The sequence below is a fragment of the Pelodiscus sinensis genome, chromosome 1 (assembly GCF_049634645.1).
Source record: "Pelodiscus sinensis isolate JC-2024 chromosome 1, ASM4963464v1, whole genome shotgun sequence".
NCBI classification, from domain to species: Eukaryota; Metazoa; Chordata; order Testudines; family Trionychidae; genus Pelodiscus; species Pelodiscus sinensis.
Window position 1 is genome coordinate 312,135,614 of NC_134711.1, and position 14,934 is coordinate 312,150,547.

Sequence of the window (14,934 nt, forward strand, 5' to 3'; positions counted from 1 at the left end):
CTCCTTGTGACACCCTTTTAGATACCTGAAAACGGCTATTATGTCCCTTCTCAGTCTTCTCTTTTGCAAACTAAACAATCCCAATTCTTTCAGCCTTCCTTCATAGGTCATGTTCTCTAGACCTTTAATCATTCTTGTTGCTCTTCTCTGGGCCTTCTCCAATTTATCCATACCAATATCCAATTTGTCCAGGATGGGTTGTAGATCACTAATGATGCGTTGGAGAGGTTTTAGCTGGGGACTGTAGGTGATGGCCAGTGGTGTTCTGTTGGTTTCTTTCTTGGGCTTGTCCCATAGCAGGAGGCTTCTGGGTACATGTCTGGCTCTGTCAATCTGTCTCCTCACTTCCTCATGTGGGTATCGCAGTTTACAGAATGCTTGTTGAAGATCTTGTAGGTGTAGGTCTCTGTCTGAGGGTTTGGAGCATATGCGGTTGTACCTCAGTGCTTGGCTGTAAACAATGGACCGTGTGGTGTGTCGAGGATGGAAACTGGAGGCATGCAGGTAAGTATAGCAGTCGGTAGGTTTCTATGGGACAAGCCCAAGAAAGAAACCAACAGAACACCACTGGCCATCACCTACAGTCCCCAGCTAAAACCTCTCCAATGCAACATTAGTGATCTACAACCCATCCTGGACAATGATCCCTCGCTTTCACAGGCCTTGGGAGGTAGGCCGGTCCTTGCCCACAGACAACCCGCCAACCTGAAGCATATTCTCACCAGAAACTACACACCGCACCATAATAACTCAAACTCAGGAACCAATCCTTGCAACAAACCTCGGTGCCAACTCTGCCCACATATATACACCAGCAACACCATCACAGGACCTAACCAGATCAGCCATACTGTCACTGGTACATTCTCCTGCACATCTACCAACGTAATATATGCCATCATGTGCCACAATGCCCCACTGCTATATACATCAGCCAAACTGGACAGTCCCTATGTAAAAGAATCAATGGACACAAATCTGATATTAGGAATGGCAACATACAAAAACCTGTAGGGGAACACTTCAATCTTCCTGGACACACAATTGCAGATCTAAAAGTAGCCATCCTGCAGCAAAAAAACTTCAGGACCAGACTTCAAAGAGAAACTGCTGAGCTACAGTTCATCTTTAAATTTGACACAATCAACTCTGGATTAAACAAAGACTATGAATGGCTTGCTAACTACAAAAGCAGCTTCTGCTCTCTTGGAATTCACACTTCCAGATCAGCTGCTAGAAGTGGGCCTCATCCTCCTTGATTGGATCCACCTCGTCATCTCCAGCCTGATCCTGGCCTGCATATTTATACCTGCCTCTGGAAATTACCACTACATGCATCTGACGAAGTGGGTCTTTTCCCACGAAAGCTTATGCTCCTACACTTCAGTTAGTCTATAAGGTGCCACAGGACTCCTCGTCGCTTTTGCAGATTCAGACTAACACGGCTACCCCTCTGAAACTTAATAAGCATACTCTATATGCCAATATTTAAATCGTTGATGAAGATATTGAACAGAACCAGTCCCAAAACAGACCTCTGTGGTCCGCATGTGTTATACCTTTCCAGCAGGATTGTGAACCATTAATAACTACTCTCTGAGAACGGTTATCCAGCCAGTTATGCACCCACCTTACAGTAGCCCCATCTAAGTTGTAATTGTCTAGTTTATTGATAAGACTATCATGCGAGACCATATCAAATGCCTTACTAAAGTCTAGGTATACCACGTCCACTGCTTCTCCCTTATCCACAAGACTCATTATCCTATCAAAGAAAGCTATCAGATTGGTTTGACATGATTTGTTCTTTACAAATACATTCTGGCTGTTTCCTACCACCTTATTATCTTCCCAAGTGTTTGCAGATGATTTCCTTAATTACTTGCTCCATTATCTTTCCAGGCACAGAAGTTAAACTGACTGGTCTGTAGTTTCCTGGGTTGTTGTTAATTCCCTTTTTATAGCTGGCACTATATTTACCCTTTTCCAGTCTTCTGGAATCTCTCCTGTCTTCCATGATTTTCCAAAGATGATAGCTAAAGACTCAGATACCTCCTCTATCAGCTCCTTGAGTATTCTAGGATGCATTTCATCAGGCCCTGGTGACTTGCAGACATCTAACTTTTCTAAGCGATTTTTAACTTGTTCTTTTATTTTTATCTTCTAAGTTCTATCTGATCCTAGATTGAACTTATGAGTGACCAGTGCCCCATGGTTGAGAGGTAGGTGAAAACCCCCTAGATCTCTGCCAGTCTGCCAAATCCCTTCCTGACCCCAAATATCATGATCAGTGAGACCATGATCAGTCGAGACCCACTAGCCAGATGCCTAGGAAAGAATTCTCTCTTACAACTCAGAGTCCTCTTCATCTGGTGTCCCGTTGGGGCTAGGATTTTTCCTTATGAGTTCTAGTGTGCCTTGTGGATAACTTTAAACCCATGACATTGTTATCCAGATTCAGCAGATAAGAGCATTGTGAACTCTTTAATGAAAATACTATTAAGCTTTCAAACATAGCCAGTGCAGGTCTATGAACTGACTAGAACTGTCCCTCCAAAGCTTGTGAGTTTTCCATGAACAGATATGCCTAGATATGGTTTGGCTTAGTGGCTGCTTCCCTTGCCTTGGTCTTGTCCTGGGTAGTGTACTCATAGGAATTGTGAACGCGTTTGGGGCCAAGTATGAAAATTGAAAGCGGGCCTTGAGTGGTGCAAATATGCCTATCTAAAGGAAGGGATTGTTTTTCATGTAAGGGCTCTTGAAAGTAGAAGGCTCTAAACTCTAACTTTCCTTCTCCCAAAGTGCCTTGAAGACTTAGTGGAGAGTGTAGTGCTTTTTTCCCCTTTCCAAGGAACATTCATCTGTGTTTTGCTGAGTCCTTTTCTAAAATTGCCTTCCATCTTCCTTTCTATCCAGTTAATCTTTAGCTAGTATGTTTTGTAGCATTTTCTCCTGCCCTTACTTTTCTGCAAGAGACAGAATGGATATTACTTCCTCAGTCAGAGAGTGACCTGCAGGATGCAAGTATGTGACAGGAAACTGGAAAGCATACTGATATGGCAAAAAAGCCACAGTTGGTTGTCACAGCTCGGAATGGTGGCTGCGATATGGGGGAGGTAGAGGGATGGTGGTTCTGTTCTTGTTGACAGGGGCATTGTTAACTCAACACCATTCTCTGTTATTCCTTTTCCTCTGTATCATATAAGTGGGGATTAAAATTGCAGCCTTTTTTCAAGGGGGGAATTATGTGATTTCTGTACTATAAAGGCTGATAGAATGTGCTAGGAACTTATGGTTTGGGCTTGGAAACCATATCTGAAAAGAGTTCTCTTGCATAGACTAATCCGGATACTGCCAGAATCTGACAGCAAGTGAACTGGCATTTTTCCCCTTTCTGAAAGATTGCCGTCTTACGGTAGCTGGTTTAAATTCATTCTTTAAGACCTGCTCTTTACATTTTCATTCTTTACAGTTTAATAGAGAGAAATGATTCCTTTGGTCTGTTTTAAAACCTCCCTACTGCAGTGGTGCATTTCCCCTGACAGGATTGGGTGTTCAAGCTCCCTCTATAGGTAACAAGTGAAAAGAATCACGCAAGTGCTTGTCGTCTTGTGAACTATGGCAACATAGTGAATGTTCAGAATCTGATAAGAGTCTTGAAAACAACAAATGACACAGTGACAGATGGAAATATGCACCATATGGAGCATAATAAGATAACTACAGAGTCTCAAAACTCCAACTCCAGGGAAACCGCCAGCTGATGTGGGTGGGAGTAGTGCGAATATCATGAATTATGTTACTCTTGAGTAGAGTTGAAAGTACAAAAGACTTCAACAGCCTACTCATAAATATGGAAATAGTTTTGTTCTCTGAATTGGAGGAAAAGGAGGCAGCTTTGTTCAGGTTTTTTAAATTTGAGCTCTGAGAAGAATATAATGAAAGAAAAACAGTATGTATGTGTGTGTATGTGTGTGTATTCAAAATTCATCTGCTGGAATGATTTGCATCTGTGATCCCATTGTAGTACACAAATGTACTACACCCTTATCTCAAAATAAGTAGTGCAATTTGAGCTATGCAAATTGTGTAGCATATTTGGAGTTAATTTCAAAATAGCTTTTTTCGTAATTTGGCGCTGTCTACGCAGCACCAAATTTTGAAATAAACCACTATTTCAAAATGTCCCTTAATCCTGATGGAACAAAATTTCCAGGGATATCAGAATAGCACACCCGTTATTTCGAAAGTTATTTTGAAATAATGGGCGCTCTGTCAAGAGGCAGAATAGCTATTTTGGGATACTGGAAGTATTCCGAAATAGCGCTGCAGTTTAGATGTACCCATACTGATCAGGGTTAAAGCAGGTTAGTGTTAGAATGGGAGATGGCCAAGAAACTGTAATGATCATGCGTAAAATATCAAACAAGTGAAGGAGGGAGGAATAAAACATTAATAAGCTTCTCTAGTGAGCTGTTCACACAGCCTTGTAGTGTTCCCAACCCCTGCCTTCAGGGCATATCTCCAGATTCTTATGGTCATAAAACTGTCCCATATGAGACAGTCAAACCTAATCTAAATTATAATCTCCTATAAACAGACCTGTACATCTTCCCTCTTAAATAAAAGCAAATTAACTCTTATGTACCTAGCTAGCATCAAATAACACATGCATAATATTCTTAACCCATGTAGTATATTTCCATAAATCCAGTGTTTCAACTACCTAGAAAGGAGAGGTTACAGAAAATCACTCTTGAGCAAGTCTTTATCAGACACTTTGCCCAAATATCCCTTTTCCAGGCAGGTTTGCAAGTATCCATAATTCTTTCAGAACATTTAATCTTTTGCTCTGCTCTTCTCAGTATCAGCCTGTCATTAGAATCTGAGTTTTTCTCTTGTTTCTTGACAATTTCTTCTGTGTGCAATGATGTGAAAGGATCAGTCAGAAGGGAAATGCCAGAGCTCTCATCTACTGTCAATGTGTTGCAATTTTCTGGGATTACTGATACATGCCTTCAGATATGTTGAAATGTGTCCCCCTAGTTTATCTGGACTATATAAGACCTTGGAGGCAGCTGTTCTTTAATGGTACTCTTTTAGCCTTAAGTAGGAAGTGTGATTCCCCTTGAACACTTGATCACCTGGGTGATCATGGGCCTTTTTCTGCTTCTACTTCCACTTTTTCTTTAGAGATTTCAGCTGTTATCAGGTATTGGTAAATTAGATCTGATCCTTGTTCCCACTAACAGCTGACCTGGAGAAAAGCTATTTTCCAGGGATGCACTTTGGTAAACGGGTAGTGCTTTTTACAAATCATCCCCACAATCAAATCTTTTCCTAGACTAGCCCAGCCATGGGCAATCTAGGCTAGTGAGTGGGCCATACAAGTGGCCCTCTTCCATTTCAGTGGGCCATAAGACCGTCGTAACCAAGATAGTCTCCCAGGATAGGGTAGTTTTGCTAATTGCATTTGCATACCTAGAATCTGCAGGGTGTGCCGATCGACACGTATCCGTGTTTTGATTGGATTCAGAGAGAGCACACAGCTCTTACAGTCAATGTTGTGTGCAGTCAGCATGCACCTCCCTTCACATGCCCTTGCTTTATCTGCATGTGATGTTAGCAGTGCTGGTAGGAAAAAAACTATACAGATGGAAACCATCGGAATCTGGAAACTCTGTCATATTTCTAAAGAAATGCAAAATCAAATCCTGATAATTTGTTATTAGTAATCCAGTAGTTTTGATTAAGGATGTTTAATTCTGATGCCATGGCCAAATTTTATTTAGGGTAATTATATTATTCCTGTTCAAATTCACTCTGCAGTTTCAAGGAGATAAAATGTTCACCTATTTGTATTATTGACATGTATGGTTGTGCTGCAGATAGTGTTTTGTTGTAGTGATGGGTGAAGTAATTCCTGTATCTCTCTTGCCTGTCATGTGGGGGTGTGTCTAGACTACATGGCTCCGTCGACGGAGCCATGTAGATGAGGCAGGACGACAAAGGGAAATGAAGTGGCAATTTAAATAATCGCTGCTTCATTTAAATCCAAATGGCTGCCGCGCTGTGCCGATCAGCTGTTTGTCAGCACAGTGTGGCAGTCTAGTTGGGGATCTGCCGACCCCAGAACCCTTCATTGGCAGATTCTGTATGCCTCGCGAATCTTATGGCCTCTACATCTTTTCTTAGGGTACATCTACACTGCGTGACTATTTTGGGGTACTGGAGGTATCCTGAAATACTACCCCGCATTTTAACAAGCCATCTGTTATTTTGATATATTTTTCAAAATAACAGGAGCGCAATTTTGGCATCCCTGTTGCCCTCGTTCCACGAGGGTTAAAGGATGTCTCGAAATAGTGCATTATTTCAAAATTTGGCACTGTGTAGATGCGCCAAATTTCAATATAAACTATTTCACAATAGAATAGAAATAAGATATGTAATTTGCATAGTGTGTAGTTTAGGGTGCTGTGTAAATGTGCCCTTTATTAGGCAACAGTTTCTTTTCTCTCACCCCTTTCTAAAGGTGGTCTCCAAATGACTGTGGTGAAGTTGATGGGCTAATGCTGCTAATAATAACAACTTCTCCCTCTCCTCCACCATCCTACTTCTTTGGACATTACTCCATCCAATTCTCCTTCACCTCCCCCTTTCATGCTGTTGTCATTTATTTCCCTCAATTTCTCCTTTCCTGCTCTTCTCTGACCTTGATATTTGGTGCTCTCTCTCTCCTTTTTCCTCATTGTCTCTCTCTCTCTCCTTGATAACTTCAGTCCTCATATTAACTTCTCCTCTAACCCCTTGACTCCTGCCTTGATTTCATCACCTCACTTGTCTCTAGGTGTCTAGAATTTGTACGACTGATAAGGTCTTCTTTTGCTATTTCACAGGGAGGTAAAAGTCAAGGAAACCCTGGCATGTGTTATGCTGTGACCTGTCTATCATTCTGCAAGCTTTCTCATGACTAAACTGGTTCTGATAGAAATAGAAACTCTCTTCTGTAGTTCATACTTTAAAGCAATTTGTGAGGAAATGAAAGAGAAGAGTAAGGAATAGGAGTAAGTGTGTGGAGAACAGAATATGATATGAGGCAAACAAGCAAGAAGTTAAGATGAAAGCTTTAAGATATATGGTAGAAGTTAAAAATAAAGCAAACAGACAATACCACAGAAAAGGGAAATGGATAGTGAAGCAAAGAATCCATGTGACTTTTCAGAGTATATGTTAGGTGAAGAAAATGTTTAGGAAGCCATACGATACTTTTGAAAGAGAGAAAAATATCAGGACACCATGAAACCCATTTTAGAATAATTAATATTCCTGTGTTTATTTAAATGTTAGGGACTTTACTGTGAAGTTCCAGAAACATTTTATATGTGTGTGTTATTAACAAATAGAGAAACCAAAGTAGAGAGAGATGAAGTAACCAATTTAAAGTCAAAAGGGAGCCAGTGACTAGACTGCTGATTCTCAGCCCTGTAGTCTTGGTAACTGATTTGGATGCCTTATTCAGAACCTCATGGTTAGAGCCCTACCAAATTCATAGTCCATTTTGGTCAATTTCCCAGTTATGGGAATTTAAGAATAGTGAATTTTCAGATTTAAATATCCGAAATCATGACTGTCATGGTGTTGTCACTGTAGAGACAATGACACAAAAAACAGCCATGGGGGGGGGGGGGTCACAAGATTATTGTAGGTGGGTTGTGGTATGGCTATAGATGCTTGAATGCATGGTATAGTATTGCCACCTGTACATGGATGTTCAGAGATTAATATAAAAAAATAAAAATTGGGTTAAAAGGATAACTAAGAGGAATCATAGAATCCTAGGGCTGGAAGAGACCTCAGGAGGTCATCGAGTCCAGCCCCCTGCCCAAAGTAGGACCAATCCCAACTAAATCAAAAGGAAGGATGTGGTTTCTCCCCTCTCACCTGCCTAAAGAAGGGAAAGTGTTTGGGAATTATTGCTGGGTGTTTTTGATTGATTTGCTTTTGTTATGTGGATAATAAAACAATCCCTGAGGAAAGAGCCTTAAAATGACTTATGTTTGAAGGTTTTTTTCTCCTTCCCTTGGCTTCTGAATCTTCCACCATCTTATACCCATCCTGCATATTGACTACTAGTGTTTGTTAGGAGAAGGTCCTAATGTGAGTGTTGAAATGACATGTGTAATTTAAAGAAAGGTTTCAGATTCTTAAGATAAATAAGAGGGAAAATTAGCAAATACCTAGAAAAGTATCACAGGTGCAAATTCCATCCGAAGCCGTTTTATCGCGAGAGTCAGAAATCAGGTACCAATAACTGAGCATTTGGACAGATGGAAAGGGTTAACGTGGATAGCAATATTTTAGGACAGATGGGTCATAAAAGGAGTCTTTAAAGTCTAAAAGATACATTCATTTACCAAAATTGTCCCATTAGGCCGGGCCTGAAACTGATCAGAATTTTTGTTGATCATGCAGAAAATTGTTGGGTAAAAAAAAATGGAAACTGGATTGTTTCTGTTGAATATTTCAGGTTTAACATCAAAGATCTCAATTTGGAAATGCTGTGGTGTCTCTTGGGAGTTATACTTCAGGCGCCTTGTGCCTCCATTCTTCTGTGAGGGCTCAGTTCCCTTGCTGAACTGCATCTCCTACGAGGCACCTTAATTTCCCTTCTTTATGAGCCACTGCATCTACCAAGAGAAACTTAGTTTAGTAACGATCTTGGCACATAGAGAAGGATGTGGGCCTGGAACAGTTCCCATGAAGCATGAATTAAAATAACTTTAGGTGTTCAGTTACTCAACAAAAAAGTTCAAATTTGAAGAAAAATAGTTATATTATGAAAAAACATTTTGTCAAAATCCCATTTTTTCCTCAAAAAGCAGTTTTGATGGCATTTTTTCAACAAACTCTACTCCATACATGAGAGTAAAGCTACTCACTTATTCAACGCATTTATAGAATTGGGTCCTAAAGCAGTATATGTGGTAAAAATAACAAAAGGAGGGCTTTTAATTAGTGTAACAGCGGATTTAGAAGTTTGTAAGGCTGCTATAAATGAAAGGTGGAATATGTGATGAATATAATTAGAATAAAAGTGTAGAGGATCTGGGAGGGTAAGAGTTCTAGTCTGTTCTAGCCAGATCTAGAAAATAAAAGGTTAAAATTAATCTTAATGGGAAGTCTATGATTTTAGCTAGTGCCTGATTTGTTTAAAGATCCTTCATGCAATATATACGTATTTCTCTCAGGGAGTAGGGATGCACATATTTTATCTTCTGTTTTAGGCTAAGCGCACACTATTGGCAGTGGCATGTCAGGGATGTGTGGCTACATAGCAGTAGGAGGAAACGAGGAGAAGACATAGTCCCAGAATCCAGTGGCGGGCAAGGTTTCAGAAAGAGGTGCATGGCTGACAGGTGATAGGGCAAGGAGGATGAAGAATTGGTTCTGAACTTTGGCCAGAAAGAGACCATTAGAGACCGCAGCAAGAAATGTCAGGGTGGAAGATATACCAGAGAGTGTCCGGGATGGAACTGGAGGAGAGGGGCTATGGACAGTGATTGTAAAGCACTTGTCCAATGAGTTTAGAGATGAAAAGGAGATGGTACAGTAGCTGGAGAGGAAAGTGAGTTGTTTATTTTTAAGATGGGAGAGACTAAAGCATGCTTAGATCATGAAAGGAAAGACAGGGGAGAGTAAGATGTAAGTGGGGAAGGGCAGAGATCAGGAGATGGGATGGAATAATTGGGAGAAGTGGAGGAGCTAGGAGAGGAGACCAGATGAGAAACTTTTCCATCTGACTAGCATGGGTGAAAATAACCTAAGTTTCTTACAGGTTCTGTTGTATCACAACTCCACTTGAGAAGGGTCAGGGCGGGAGGTCAGAGGGGTTACGATAGGATAGTACATGTAATAAATTTAAGTGTGGGATGGAGTGGGGAGGCTTCAGAGCAGGGGTCAGAGGTGTGAGTGTAGGGCAGGGGTAGTCAAAAGAGCCTCTGTGGGCCGGATCCAGCCTGCCAAGCGGGTGGATATGGCCTGTGGAGGCCCTGCTGCTCCCCCGCCCCCAGGCCAATTAGGGCTTGGGGGTGGGGGAGCATCCGAAGCCTTCTCCACTCTGCCCTCACCCTGCAAGCAGTGCACAGTGCTTCAAAGCGCTGCTTGCAGGGTGGGAGCAGAGCGGAGAAGGCTTCCTGTGCTCCCCCACCCCAGGCCTTAATTGGCCAGGGGGCAGGGAAGTGCACAAAGCTCCTCCCGCCTTGCCAGGAGCACGTGGTGCTTTGAAGCTTCCTTTGTTCTTCCCTGGCTCTGTGAGGAGCCTGCAGCACTTCAAAGTGCCACATGGTCCTCCAGGGCTGGTGGAGGCTTCCCGTGCTCCCCCGCCCCCAGGCCCTGATTGGCCTGGGGGTGGAGGAGCATGCCAAGTCTCTTCCAGGGCATGGGTTCCTAGTGGGAAGGGGCAATAAAGGGGTTTCCCCACCTCCAGACCAATCACGGTATGGGGGTGGGGTAGGCCCATCCGTTTCCAATTAGGTCCCACCCCTTCCTGTTTAGGCTCGTCCCTTCCGGGGTGTCCCGGGGTCACTTTGAAGTGTCCCTCGGGCAAAAATTATTGCCCACCCCGGGAGTAGGGCATGCAGGAGTCAGGGCAAGGGGTTGGGCAGTGTGTTGGGGGGGGGCTCAGGATAGACAGGTGCTAGAATCAAGGCATGGGTGTAGAGGGGGGGCTCGGAAGGAGAATGGGGTGAGGGGACGCAGGGCAATGGTTTGGGGGGGCTGTGGGAAACTTCGGTCTGAGAGTGTGACCACTGTGTTTGCCCAGCTACCCAAGCACTGGGGTGGTGAGAACTGCGCTTGCCTGGCTGCCTGAGCATAGGGGCGGTGGGGACTGCACTTTCCCACCGCCTGAGCACCAGGGTGGACAAGGGTGGTGGGGATGGCAATGCCTGGCTGCTTGAGCACTGGGGCTGCAGTCTGGGTGCCAGGCTGCTCAGTTGCCCAGGCTCTTATTGGTGCGCTGCACTAGAGTACCCCTGCTTACTTCCACCTTTGCTGACTAGGCAAAAGCAGTAGAGAGTCACAGGAGGGTAACTGAGGGAGGGAAGTGAAGCTAGGGAGAAAGAAGGTCACATCATATTTTGTCAGATTTCTCTTGGTAAAAATGGCAAGATCCTGTGCAGAGAGAGGGTATGTCTAGACTACATGGCTCCGTCGACAGAGCCATGTAAACTAGTTTACCCGGCATAGGCAAAGAAGCGGGGATTTAAATACTCCCCACTTCTTTAAAATAAACATGGCCACCATGCTGTGCCTCGTGAAACGTGGTTTACAGGGTGGGTTGGCAAAGGCTTCCCCAGCCGACAGATCCACGTCTAGACTGCCACACTGTGCCGGATCAGTTGATCAGCTTCCTTGCCTATGCCGGGTAAACTAGTTTACATGGTTCCGTCGACGGAGCAATGTAGTCTAGACATACCCAGAGAGTGTATATCTATGTTGGCAACACCGACTGCAATATTAACTTGAGAACGACAAAGAAGGAATTACTGTGCTAGGCAACTTGCCTTTCCCAGCTTACTTTCCTGCATAAGAGTGTATATCCAGACTGAGCAAATTAGTCTGTGACAGCTCTCAGATCCTGTTGCTCAGGTCAAGGATTGCAAAATTACTAGCAATTTTCTGGATCTAAAAGTGCCAGCCAGGGGTGCTACCCTATTCTTTTGAAAGGTTACTCAAGGGGCAGAATCTGAATTGTCTTGCAATACAGTTGCATACATCTGTGGATAGATGTCAGGGGCTGGAAGTGATTCACTTGGAAAGCCTGCAGCAGTTTACCATGTCATTACTTACAGTGAGCATGGCTAGAGTTATTTAATGCTGAGGAATTAATGTGGCTGAGATGTGAAAGGGAGGGGCGGATGGGAGAGTGCACTGAAAGTCTGAAACCTTTTCCTACTAATTTCCTGCTGAGAATTTGTATGAACTTGTGGTGTGAGCAGTGGCAGCTGGGCACGCTCCACAAAACAAGCCAGCTTTATTATTTTATAAAAGCTCTTCAAGCATGGTGTGACTTTATACTGTATCCACTTGAGCTGCACATTCCAGCTCAAAATTCCTTTCTGATTCTTTCCTGAAAGACCCATTTCTTTTGTCTTTAAGAGAAGGTTTTGGAGACTCAGATTAAATCTGTTGAGAAGCACAGGCTGCTGCAAATGCAGTGTTCATCTTTAAAATTGTATCTGACACTTAATGGAAAAGCAAATCTTTCTTTTTTTTTTTTTTTTTTTTAAGAAGCACTTTAAAGCACCTACTGCATCCCAACTGGAGTGGCCATATTTCAGAAGTGAGTGATCTAACAGCCTTCTGTGATCTCCAATACATTTTTTAGTTTTCATCAGACCATTCACTGACAGTATGTCATTAGAAATGCTCTCAGGGAAAGTATTTATAAAGTATTATCAAAGGCGGAACCTGTGTTGACTGCATTGTGTGATAAGGCATATTATAAAATATATGGAAAATAAAATGAGCTGGACCCAATCCTAATGGATAAAAAGCTAAATCATAGGTTTGTTGTGCCATCTTAAAAAGGCTTAGTAACCCCTTGTAGAATATCCATAAAATGTTTCAGTGCTGTGACATTTCCAATATGACAGCTAGCTGAATAGAATGAAAATAACTATATCCATAGCCCTTTTTGTCTATTTATTTAGTGCAGTACTGAAAAATTATTCAAGAGCATATATTTGTATTGGACCTACAGATTGCATTAGAACCTCTTCAGAAATAATAATTGATAATGGTCCTGTTCATAACTGAGAAACACTGATTGCACTGGCTAGAGCTTGGCATGTTGTACACATGATGTGTAATCTTTCCCACAAAGCTCTGCCCATGCACCTTATTCCTGACCTCCTAGCAGAAATGCATTTTAAGGAGAAGGAATTGAGATGTGATAACAGAAATAGTTGTGGGCATGTTTGATTCATGGCCCTCTTTCCTCATTCAGATTGAAGCAGCCAGTTATCTGAGTCTAAAGCAGCACTGGAGATGATAAACTCCAGAAGTCTGCTAGGCAGAATAAAATCAGAAAAGTGTTTATGATAAGCACACTGAACATACTTTACCCCATATACTTCATAAGAAATTTTACATTTGTCTCTAGTAGCTCGTAGGGCTATTGGAAGCCTGAATTCATGTTGTTAAAGTTTCTAGACTACACCTCTCTGTCGACAGAGAGATGTAGATTAGGCACATTGAAATTGCTAATGAAGCAGTGATTTAAATATACCATGCCTCATTAGCATAAACATGGCCACCGCTTTTGTCGAAACTGAGGTTTTTTTTAAAAAAAAGGCAGTCTAGACAAGGATCTGAAATAAAGCCTTTTTTGACAGATCCTGTAAACCTCATTTTTTGAGGAATACAGGATCTGTCGAAAAAGGCTTTAATTTCGATAGATCCGCATCTAGACTGCCGTTTTTTCGAAAAAACGCCATTTAGAAAAAAAGCGGCAGACATGTTTATGCTAATGAGGTGTGGGATATTTAAATCCCTGCTTCATTAGCAATTTTGATGTGCTTGATTTGCATCTCTCTGTCAACAGAGGGATGCAGTCTAGATGTAGCCTTAGACTCCTCAGATGAGGGGAGACTAAAAGGGCACAGTTTCAGATATTATTGCGCTTCAGATTGTCTGTGACCACAATTATTTTAAACTTGACAACAATAACAATTGGTACATAATTCTATAAATGTTGTCATGTATGTAGTGTGACGGGATTGGCACACTTGATGGTGGGTATGTGCAAGTATAGATACATGTAATAATAAAGGATCGTTTAACTGATAGAGTCTAAAGGCTACTCCAAGTACTTATTTGCTCTTTCAGATATGCAGAAAATGTGCAAGCCAAAAATTGCTCATCCAAAAAAAAATTGGATAGGAGTAGTAGTTGCTTTTCAGCAGAAAATCTACTATATTAGAGACTGTCTGTTTAATTAAGAACGTCTCCTGAACAGTAAGAGCTTGGACCACCAAATTCGACATATAGCTTCCTCTGATCATAATTTAAAGCAAAATCAAGGTTTGGTTGTACCAGGAAAATGGGATGCACCTGGAATGGGATTGCTTCTCATAAAGCCAATCACAAAATCACGTACAGTCCTCAAAACTAGCATAACTGAAGACATGTTGAAAGAGACTGAACCAAGATAAGCCAGAAAAATAGGATCAGCCTGGAATAGGATTGCTTCTCAATAAGCCTTACAGAAAAAAGAGATAAAATTGAGAAATTTGGAGTTGTGCTCTGTTTTGGCACAGCTAAATCAGTGCTTAAGATTTGAAAACTATAGAAGAAAATGTTATTGGAAACCAAATTGACTACAACTCTTTTTTTGTTAAAACATAGCAAATGATAAGAGTGTATAGGGATGAAGAAAAAAATACACTTGATAGAATTCCCATTTTTAAAAAAAATGAATGAAAAACCTAAATAGACAAATGTTAACAATCCCTCTTTTAAAAGAAATCCCAAATAAAAATTAACTTAAGTAAAATAACATTATTTTTGAAAAATATAATCATTTAAATAAAGCACGTATACTCTCCTTTCATTTAAAAAAATGTAATTGAATTATAGACCTGAGAACATTGGGTAAATGTGCTAGTAATAATAAGTTTTAACTTTTTTTTTCTTCTCCTGCACCCTGATGTACATAGGTTTTCTATCATTTTTTTCAGAATTTTAGTTTATATAGCAATGAGGTTGTTTATTAACCTTCCTTACTAGAAATTAAAACATTAAGGATACATTTTTAAACATTTTCCTAACTAGTGTAAGAGCGTAAGTCTCACTGGAAATCATTGGGTCTTGGTCTCTGAAGTCTCTTGGGCACCTTTAAAAATGTTTCTTTAGACAATTACATTTAAG

At 41.5% G+C, this 14,934-nt stretch overlaps 1 protein-coding gene across 25 annotated transcripts in view; it reads left to right on the top strand.

Annotated features, from left to right (window-relative positions):
* DLG2 (discs large MAGUK scaffold protein 2) overlaps nucleotides 1-14,934 on the top strand; it is a 1,555,116-nt gene that overhangs the window by 1,059,424 nt on the left and 480,758 nt on the right. The window lies entirely within an intron of this gene.